We start from the raw sequence: 10,821 nt of genomic DNA, 5'->3' as shown, positions 1-10,821 counted from the left end.
GCATGGCAACCTAATCAAGGCTTAGTTTTTCATTAAAATTTCCATTAATACTGGGGTTGTTTAGATCAAGTTGAATGAGACTATCCATAATGCACCTTCCATACTCTATTACCATTCTGAGGATCGGAGGGAGGTTGTACATCTCTGCTGGGGCCATTAGCATTCCCCCTGCCCCCTCCCCCTCCCCCGCCGTCCTGGTATCGTCTTTCCCAGCAGCTGCTACATAGAACGAACACAGTACAAAGAGGATCACCCAGAGCTCCCCCGACCCCCTTCTATGTGACAGGCAGGGAAGCATGGAAGAGGAGGCAGGCAGAGGTAGAAAGTGAAGCATGAGGAGCTTCATGGGCCAAGGCTTCATCTTCTCAGCATAGAAGTACCCACTCCCGCCTGTGTCTTTCAAAAGAGACTGTTGGCAGCATCACGGCCGTCTGAGAGGGAGGAAAGACACCAGGTCGTTCATGGGGAAGGAAGGTGCTGATGTGGACAGAGGAATTCAAGCCACACCTCATGGGGACATTGCTATAGCAGAGCCACACAAAGGACTGCCATCTGAATGGACTTTACTTACATCTCAAGCCATTTTGGGGGGCATTTGGGGGATGGGTGTACTAGTTTCAGGGCTCCTGAAGGCTTGCTCAGTGATGGCTCAGTGAGCTGTTTCTCTTACCATCCTTGACTGTAGCTGCATGACCCTATTGCCTAGGCTACAGACATCTATGCCCTTTGACAGGTCTGTGTGTTGGGTGGATCTTCCTAAAGCTCATGTACAGGAAATTCAGTCTCCAAGATCATGTGTTAACGGTATGTGTGATGATAAGTGTTAAGTATCAACTTGACAAAATCTAGAGTTACCTGGGAAATGGCTTCTGGGTGTGCTTGTGGGGGATTATCTTGATTCCATTAAGTGGAGTGGGAAGACACACCTGTTGTAGGTGACATCATTTCCTGGACAGGGCATCCTGAACTACGTAAAGAAGAGAAAGTGAACTGAACAGGAAGTCTGCACGTATCCCTCTGCTTCCTGCCTGTGGCCACGATGTGACCAACTGCTACAAGCTCTTGCTGCCTTGAATCCTCTGCCATGATGGGCTGCACTTTGAACTCTGACCTAAAATAGGCCCCCTTTTCCACCCCATAAGTCACCTTATCACAGTAACAAAAAAGCAACTAAGACAGTAGGCAGTGAAAACTAGATGGCTCATGGGGTGGGCCCATGATGGTGTGAGTAGCTTCAGAGGAAGATAAGAGCCCAGCCGACATGCTTGATCTGTCTCACCCTGTGATGTGAGGACACACGAAAGACGTCTGCCATGTCAGGACACAGTAAGAAGGCCTCCCTGGCCCCTGTTGCCATGCTCTTGGACAAACACCATGCTCTTGAACCTACCGACTTCCAATGCTGTGAGCCAAATAAGTTTCTTTCTTTTTTTTTTTTTTTTTGAATTTTAAAGAAACTACTCAGTCTGATACTTTGTTATGGCAACAGAAAATAGACTAAGATAAACAGGAATACTTCTCCTACTTTGTCTATAGGTAATCCAAGCTTACCATTCAATGACTAGCTTGAAAATCATTAACCTGCCTTATTGGTGTAATTATTTAGGCCACTCCACGTAGTTAAAAGGAGATTTATTTAATGGCGTAACTTACAAATTAAGGGATAGGTAGGTCGCGGGGTCTGGGGAAGGTGTATCACAGTCCAGCGGTGTTCTCTGGAGCTCTCCTCTGTCTACCTCCACCATCCAGCGTCCTGGAACCAAGAGAGCGTTCCCCGATCCGGATCTCGGGTCCCCAGGCGCCTCCCTTGGCCCCGCCTTGTAGGCGTGACAGTTGCCGAAGTCTCAATGGGGGTTGGAACTTCCAGAACAAAGCTGGAATGGCTACCCACTACATCTCCCCCTTTTTGTCTAAATAAGAAAGTTCTAACCTAATACAAGACTATATACAAAGGAATGGTTATCAAATATTGTCCAGGAATAATGAGGGATAATGACCTAGATAAGATGGAACTACAACCAATGCAAACAATATCAAGCAAGAAACACATATTAAAATCCAGAGAAGTATAGAGCATAGATAAATGGCATGTTACAAAGATCATTCCAAAAGGTGTCCTACCCTAAAGAACCTGAATCTAATACTTAATATGTTCTATCTACTAAGTTGTAACTATAACTGCTAGTCTTCAATCCCATATCCCCGCCTGTCACGCGGGAGACCGGGGTTCGATTCCCCGACGAGGAACCAGCCCGGCTAGCTCAGTCGGTAGAGCATGAGACTCTTAATCTCAGGGTCGTGGGTTCGTGCCCCACGTTGGGCGCCAGATATTGGTGTAATTATTTAGGCCACTCCACGTAGTTAAAAGGAGATTTATTTAATGGCGTAACTTACAAATTAAGGGATAGGTAGGTCGCGGGGTCTGGGGAAGGTGTATCACAGTCCAGCGGTGTTCTCTGGAGCTCTCCTCTGTCTACCTCCACCATCCAGCGTCCTGGAACCAAGAGAGCGTTCCCCCGATCCGGATCTCGGGTCCCCAGGCGCCTCCCTTGGCCCCGCCTTGTAGGCGTGACAGTTGCCGAAGTCTCAATGGGGGTTGGAACTTCCAGAACAAAGCTGGAATGGCTACCCACTACACTGCCTCTCCCAGACTGAAATACTTATGATCTTACTGCAGGCTTTTATCCTTCAACATCTCAATATTATATTATTTATAATATTAGGATAATTTTTTATGCTATGGACTTGGATCTTCTATGTTAAGTGAAGGACAAACCATAGAATATTTCCTTATAAGAGCTTTTTGAACTTGTTATAAACTTCTGACCATCTGTTTGAGGTGAACCTTGTGTTGTTCTTACTGACAAAGCGATGTGTGTGCAGAAAAGCATGTCTGATGCAAATGAAGATCCAACCACAGCTAGTACAGTCTGCAGTGGTATTTGTGGGGCGATGCACTAGACACGTTCTGTTTGAGCCACACCTGTGCCTTGCTGCCTGCACCTGCTAGTTCTGAGGAGGAGTTGCTTCTATTAGATTGTCCTGTGAGCCTTTTCATGATAGTAGGAAGGTCCAGCCCACTGTGGGTGGTACCAACCCAAGCAGGTAGTTCAATAAGAGAAAAACAGCAAGCCAGTAAGCAGCATCCTTCCATGGTCTCTGCTTCAAGCTCCTGCCTTGAGTTTCTGCTCTGGCTGCCCTCAATGATATACTGTAACCTGTAAGATGTAGTAAACCCTTTCTAGATCTGGCATGCTTGCTCTGTCTCACCCTGTGATGTGCTCCGCCATGTCAGGACACAGTAAGAAAGCCTTACCTGGACCCTAGTTACTCTTGGTAATAGCCCATGCTCTTGAACTTACCCACTTCCAAAGTTGCTTTTGGTCAATGCTTTATCACAGCAACCAAGAAACAAGCTAGAACACCATCTAAGAACCCCGGAGTGGGCCTTCACCAGGTCAAGTCAGCTCTCACTTGGATCTCAGACTTCCAGCTTTCAGAACTGTGAGAACAAGTTTCTATTGTTTCCAAGTTACCCAGTGTCCTGGTTTGTCTCTCACTGCTGTGATAAAATACCCCGACAAAATCAATTTAGGGATAAAAAGATCTGTTTTACCTCACAGAATTTAGGTTATAGCCCATCCCCACAGGGGAAATCAAGGCAGTAGACACTTGAAGTAGCTAGTCACATGCACAGTGAGGACCAGCAGGAGAGAGAAAAGGGCATGTACACATGCTTGCCCGTACTTAGCCTTCTCTCCTTTTCCTTCCATTCACAACCCAGTCAGAGAACTCTGCTGCCCATGTTCAGGGTCAGTCTTCCCATCTCATTTAATGCAATTAAGAACACTCCTTCTAAGCCCCAAATCCATACGGACAGTTCCCCATCAAGGCTCTCTTCTCACGTGATTCTGGATTGTGTCAAGTTGAGGATTACAGCTAACTTTTTCACCCAGGGTGAGATTTTTGTTGTTGCATTTTAGACACAGCAATATTGATTTTGCATATAAAGGGAGGGTGGCCTCATGGAAAACATGATTTTTTTGGTTGTAAAAAATCTGCTGTCACTCTCAATCTTTACTGTCCCTCTTTCTTAAATTTGGCTCTCCTGCACTTACTCATTATTTGCTTTTTGGCAAGTTAATTACGTCCATAAATCTTGGCTTTTCCCTCTGCATTACTTTTTTATTATTAACATCGCCTTTGATTGACAAATGAAAATTGTGTGTATTTATGAAGTAAAATATGGAAGGGCTAAGTTATTAAGCTGATTCACATACCCACTGATCTAAAGGATTTTGTTACAGAAACCTAAATCACCCCAAATACATTCTCTAGCCTCATTGACAAAGACCTTGGACCCAGAAACGAGAGTTGGGTTGGCCACCTGCCTCTAGTGTTTAGTCACGTGACCTTGGGAAGGTTTCCTAATCTCTATGCGTGTTATTTCTCCATTTATAAAATGGGATTATAATAACCTATCACTTAGGGAGGCTATGAGGATCACAGGAGGCACTTATACTGAGGGTTTAGGGTAACTGATATCCGTACAATAGAAGTGTAAATTGTTGGAGTCAGAAACCCTGCAGGTATGATCTGGGCACCTTTATTTTGAAAGTGATGCTTGGAAGATTCTGATCTGTGCCCTCAATTCAGAACCACTTCACCGGGGCTCATATATTATAGAAACCAAGGAAACACAGATCAATAATAGATAAGTGTAGTAAGGTCTTGGTTAACCAGCGGGAGCATAGATCTTCAGCATTCAATTCTCATTAGGCTGATTTTTTTCAAGTAATCTCACCAATCTCCTTGCTGATGTAAGAGATAGCTTTGGGTTTCACTTCCTGACCAGGCACCTCCTCTTCCTGTAGAGATTGGATGAGCAGGGAGCACCTGCGAAGCAGGGAGAGGGAAGACAGGAGTGGACTCATCACCAACTGTGGAGCCAGTTAGAGGGTCCATCACCCTGGAGCTCTCTGGGGTTGTAGAAATACCTCAGGATTCACAAAGATGGGACAAAAAAATAATGGCTTTCAAATAATAATCTATTCCTTTCACTTAAATCAATGAAGGAATCAGCTCACTTCTGGGCACAGGAAAATGTGTTAGTAATTTATGTTGCCTGATTTTCAACTCTTCACCAACTCAGATCACTTTCTTGTGCCCTGATATTAATTCTGAAGGTTGAGCACAGCTCTGTTTTCTCTCTGCTGAAGGGCTTGCTTTTACTAGTTTCATTTGTATTGGCAGTGAAGTCTTTCATCAGAGGAACAAAAGACCAAGTTTTTGTCACGGATACATAGATGTGTCCATGTTGCTGGAGAGACAGTGCTTTCTTTGGGTCTGGAATGGGTTAATGTCTGTTGAGAGACTCATGAGGAGCGACAGGCTCTGATGACAGTCACAGGGTCACATCTCCTAGTCCTACAAATTCAGATAGCTATTGTCCCTCTTAGGAAATGCTCAGGTGACTAGGAAACATTTTGAACAAGACACTTCAATTTGCCAATAGCTTTGCATCTTTCTGTCCAATTTATTTCACAGAGAGAGACCACTTTGGGAGGGAAATCAAAAGAACAAAGGTCTGAATGACTCCAGGATGGCAGACAAAGCATCTCAAGGAATAACTTTGAAAGCCGCGAGAGTCACAGTTAGAAAAAAGAACAACCCAGAATGTACCACTAATGAATTCAATCAAAGCGAAGTCCGTTTCTATTCCCTCGAATTCTACACAAACAATTTCTGCTTCACAAGTGTCTCTCGGAACTACTGTACATACACGGCTGGGTATTAAGCGGTTCCACAGACATTTTGGATCAAAACTACCTGCCTAGGAATGGCAGCCGCAACAGCAATAACGTGGCTTCAGAGAGAGCCAGCGTGCTCGCACACGAGCTCTCGCACATCGCCTCCACGGCTAATGGAGTTTTGCAGAAAGGAATTGCCTGGAAAACAGGGGTTTTTAAGGGTGAACTTTTGACTTGCAATGCAAGGTGGAAGGAAGAATGGCAGAGAATAGAGAGAGATGGGCAGCCTCGGCAGGAGCGGTTCTTCCCCAGAGAGCCGTGCCTGCAACGACGTCTACTTTGCTGTGATGGCCTCTGCAAACAACCGAGCCCTGGCTTCTCTTCCAGAACACTCTCTCAAAAGCCTGCCCAGCTGCATGGGTGTCTGTCTGGGTTCTGAGACCCATTTTGGGGTATCATGGATATTTACAGCTTCCATGGGTGTATGAGGTGCTGTTTCACAGTGACACAAAGATGGTGGTGTTGGGGACACTTCTTTGGAGAGGGTAGTAGCCCTCTGAATGCTGTGCAGGCCCAAGCAGTTGGTGTTTCCTAATTTGGAGCTCCTGTAGCCTGGAAAGAAATGCCATGACTGATCATTCTGAAGCAGGACTGTTGGGCCATACTCTCTCTCTCTTTCTCTTTCTCTTTCTCTTTCTCTTTCTCTTTCTCTTTCTCTTTCTCTTTCTCTCTCTCTCTCTCTCTCTCTCTCTCTCTCTCTCTGTCTCTTTCTCTCTCTCTCTGTCTCTCTCTGTCTGTCTTCTCTGTCTGCCTCTCTCTGTCTCTCTGTCTGTCTGTCTGTCTATGTCTCTGTCTCCCATATATTACATCCTGACTGCAGTTTTCCCTCCCTCCATTAGTCCTAGTTCCTCCCTTTCCCGTCCTTCTCCTCCCACATCCACTCCTCTTCCATTTCTCTTAAAAAAAAAAAAAAAAAAAAAGAGCAGCCCTCCCAGGTATATCAACCAAATATGGCATATATAACAGGTTACAAAAAAACTGGGTATGAACCCTCATATCACGACTGGACAAGGCAACCAGTAGGAGGAAAGGGGTCCCAAGTATAGCAAAAGAGTCAGAGACACCCCCACTCCCACTATTGGGAGTCCCACAAGAACACCAAGCTACACACCCATAAGGTACGTGCAGGGGACCTAGCTCAGACCCATACAGGGTCTGTGTTTATCACTTTAGCCTCTGTGAGGCCCTGTGAACTCACTTAGTTGATTCTGTGGGCTGTGTTCTCATGATGTCCTTGTCCACTCTGGCTCCTATAATCCTTCCTCTCCATCTTCTATGGGGTTCCACAAGCTCTGCCTAATATTTGGCTACGAGTCTCTGCATCTGCTCCCATCAGTTACTGGATGATACTCCTCTGATGACAATTGGGCTAGGACTGATCTATGAGTATAACAGAATATCATTAGGAATCATTTCATTGATTCCCCGCCCCCCCCCCCCCCCCCAGTCATGTTTGGTTCTATCCTGGGTCTCTGGGCTGTCTTGCTTCTGGTTTCTGGCCCTCCAGGCAGTGTCAGGTATGGACTCCCTCTCACGGCATGGGCCTCAAGTTGGACCAGTCATTGGTTGGCTGCTCCCACAAGTTCTGAGCCACCATTACTTCAGCACATCTTGAAGGCAGGACAGATTGTAGGTCAAAGGCTTTGTGGATGGGTTGATGTCCTGGTCCCACTGCTGAGAGCCTTGCTTGGTTATAGAAAATGGCCAGTTAGGGCTCCATGTCTCCCATTGCTAGGAGACTTTGCTAGGGTCACTATTGTAGATTCTGGGGAGTTTCCACTTCGCTAAGTTTTTACATTGCTCCCCCAAGTCCCCCAATTCCAGTCATCTCTTCCAGTACTGTCTCCCTCTGTCCTTCCCACCTGATCCATCCTGCTCCCATAGCCACTAGCCCCCAGTTCACCCACAAAATCTATTCTATATTCCTTTCCCAGGGACAGCCATATGTCCCCCCTTGAGCCCTCCTTGTAACTTAGCCTCTCTGGGTCTGTGGATTATAGCATGATTATCCTTTACTTAACAGCTAATCTACTTATGAATGAGTATATACCACGTTTGTCTTTCTGAGTCTGGGTTACCTCACTCAGGATGGTCTTTTCCAGTTCCATCCATTTTGATGCAAATTTCATGAGGCTGTATTTTTTAGAATCTGAGGCCGTAAGGAATCTCTGTGTCTGAAGAAGTTGAGAAACGTCTGAGAGGTTGATGGCTGAGTCTGAGTCTTGACCTGTTTAGGATTCTGTGACAAAATGTCATAAACAGAGTAGCTTGTAAAAGCAGAACTTGAGTTCTGAGAATTTTGGAGACTGAGAAGTCCAAAACCAAGGAAACAGTGGGATCAGGACTTGGTGAGAACCTACTTCCTCACAGATGGTGACTTGTAGCTGTGACATCACCTGGTGGAAGGAGCAGAACACATCTCTGACATGGACACTGTGATGACTTAGGTCTAATTTGTTCCCTAAGTAAGGGTCAGTGTGTCAGTGGTTTTATATCCAAGAGGGCACTGTTGGAAAGTGATAGAACATTTAAGAAGTAGGGCTTAGTGGTTGGTCAGTAGGTCATCGGAGACCCTGCCTTTGGAACAGATTACAATAGTTCATGGGAAAATTTTTGGGGGTGCTCACTACAGGGTCAATACAAAGGCCTGTATCTTCTTGTACAGGGATCATAGCTCCCACATATATTCTTCGCACATCATCTACCATGATATAATGTAGCCAAGAGGCCCCTCACCAGAATTGAGCCACTATGCTTTTGAACCCCCCAAACTGTGAGTGCAACAAACCTCTTCTCTTCATAATTATCTTGCCTCATGTATTTTGTAATAGTAATAGAAAGCTGACAAATAATAGCAGCAGTCTTGAAGACTCTTTCCTCGGGACCTAGCTGCCTCCTAATACTTTGCCTCCTACCATTACCTTAGAGGTGAGAAGTTCAACACTAGAGCTTTAGGGAAACATAAGCATTCAGGCCATAGTGCCCTGGCCTTGGAAAGAGGCTGCACTATGGTCTTCCCCAGAGGGCTTTTTCCTTTAGTGTGATTGAGTATCCAGGCTTGGAGATTATTCCTTAAGGGAAAAGGCCCCTTTCAACTGCTTCCAGTATAGTGTGGTGGACTTTGCTGCTCAAATCTCTAATGAGCTGTTGGCAGGTCATTCATTTTTAAAAAACAGTGTAATTGCCCTCAGTAGCTTACCAGGTCTTTTAATAAACTCTCAGTTCCATTTTAACCCCCTGGCTCTTTGACCACAGCTAGGAATCCCTTCCAGGGTATTTGACTCTTGCACAACTGGGGGTGTGTGTTGGGAGAATAAGAAGGGAATTTCCAGGGACAGTCTGACTTCTCATTCCCTAGCACTCCCCATCCCAACTTCTGGAGAAAGTGTTGACAGTGCTCAGCGCTCAGCAAAGCTGGCATTGTCGACCTTTCAACCTACCCGCCTGTGCTTCCCTTTCTCCAGGATGTGGACCTTCCTCTTGTTTCTTGGGACAGGAATTCCCCCTTGACTGATGAAGGGAGTTGCTGGATCCATTGTACAGATGAAAAGAAAGAGTCTTGAGATCTAAGCTCCCTGCCTGGAGTCCTGCTCTCCCCAGGCTGGCCTTTCTTCTTTTTGTGAGTGACCACCTCTTCTCTCTCTGCAGACTTTTCTCTGCTATTAACACCACCTATTAAACCCCGAACACAGTCCCCAGTCCTTGCACATCTTTAGCAAATTCTTGTACTATCTCAGTGGGCACTGAAGGACTTTGCTAACCATGGGCAGTTAGATTTTTAACTCCTGGTTTGGAAGCAATACATCTTTCCAGCGCACAGCTACAGATCTCAGCAGCTCATGCTGAATGCTTGCTCTCCGCATGGTTCACTCACTCAAGCCCTCCCATGAGTCAGATTACGCAGCCAGGCGGCAAATGTTGGAGGGCTCCTGGGCTTTCTTCTCTTCTCCATTTATATTTTTCTCCCAAGGTAACGGCATGAAATTCCAAGGCTTCAAATACCACTGAGACAAAGATGATTTTTAAAATTATAAATTTGGCCCCGACCTATCCCCTGAGCTCCAGATTTGTGGATTCAACTGTTTTCCCTTTTTTTTGTGGATGTCGTATAGCTACTGAAAACTATAATATGTCCAAAAGACACTGGTAACCCTTAACCTGCTGGGCTGTCTCTCCCAGCCTTCAGTAAGTCAGTGTGTTTAAACACGATCCCTCTAGCTATTCAAGGCCCTTGTCTAAAGTCTCCTGGTGTGTTTATCTTATCTTCTTCCACCATATTCAACAAATCAGCAGGTCCTGTTGCTTCCCTTTCCACCACATACATCCAGAACTGGTTTCTCTTCCTGCCTCCTCTAGGTTAGGTCACCCCCAGTTCTTGTCTTAGTTCCTGATTTAATCTTCCCACAGGTCTCTCTAATAGTTTTCCTGACTTCTTGAAACATTCATGCCCCATATAACTGCCAATGTGATGTTGCAAAAAGCAAACAAACAAACAACAGACAAACAAAAACCCCAGCATTCTACAAGTTCAATGTCTGTTTGTCGTAAAAGCTGTTAAGTGAGTGGCAATAGAAGATTTTCTTTTTTAACTTAATAAAAGGAAAACCCAGAGATAACATCACATGCACAGACAGGAGGCTAGAGGCTTTTGTGCCAAGGCTGGGAGATGAGGATGTCAGCTCTATTGGGTATGGTGCTGTGAGCCCTAGCTGGTGTAGGAAGACACGTCAAAGGATAAAACGTATACAGATCGGGAGACAAACTAAAGTCATCCTTGCTGACAGATGACGTGATTATTTCTGTGGGACACCCTCCAATACTCCATCACAAGTTCTTACTGGAGTCAAGCAGGATACCAAGTGAATATCAGGAGTTAGCTTTTTCCGTTACTGTGTTTTCTTCAACTTAACTTGTTATTGTCATTATTTTTACTTGGCATTTGTGTGTTTGATGTGTGTGAATGCAGTTGTGCACATGCCACTAGCTGTTTGTGGAGGGGTATGAAGCTCAG

General features: G+C 45.3%; 1 long non-coding RNA gene and 1 other non-coding gene across 2 annotated transcripts; one reads left to right on the top strand and one right to left on the bottom strand.

The window, feature by feature from the left end:
- The first annotated feature begins 2,250 nt into the window (after positions 1-2,250).
- Positions 2,251-2,323, top strand: Trnak-cuu (transfer RNA lysine (anticodon CUU)). The gene has a single exon. It is a non-coding gene; the product is annotated as a tRNA-Lys (tRNA).
- Positions 2,324-5,516: 3,193 nt separating this feature from the next.
- LOC131914150 (uncharacterized) lies at positions 5,517-8,108 on the bottom strand. The gene is made up of 3 exons (XR_009380089.1): positions 7,889-8,108; positions 7,009-7,496; positions 5,517-6,362 (listed from the first exon to the last, which is right to left on the bottom strand). It is a non-coding gene; the product is annotated as an uncharacterized LOC131914150 (long non-coding RNA).
- Positions 8,109-10,821: the final 2,713 nt, after the last annotated feature.

The sequence above is a fragment of the Peromyscus eremicus genome, chromosome 7 (assembly GCF_949786415.1).
Source record: "Peromyscus eremicus chromosome 7, PerEre_H2_v1, whole genome shotgun sequence".
NCBI classification, from domain to species: Eukaryota; Metazoa; Chordata; class Mammalia; order Rodentia; family Cricetidae; genus Peromyscus; species Peromyscus eremicus.
Note: the sequence above shows the minus strand (reverse complement) of the source record. Positions and strands in the feature narration are given on the sequence as shown.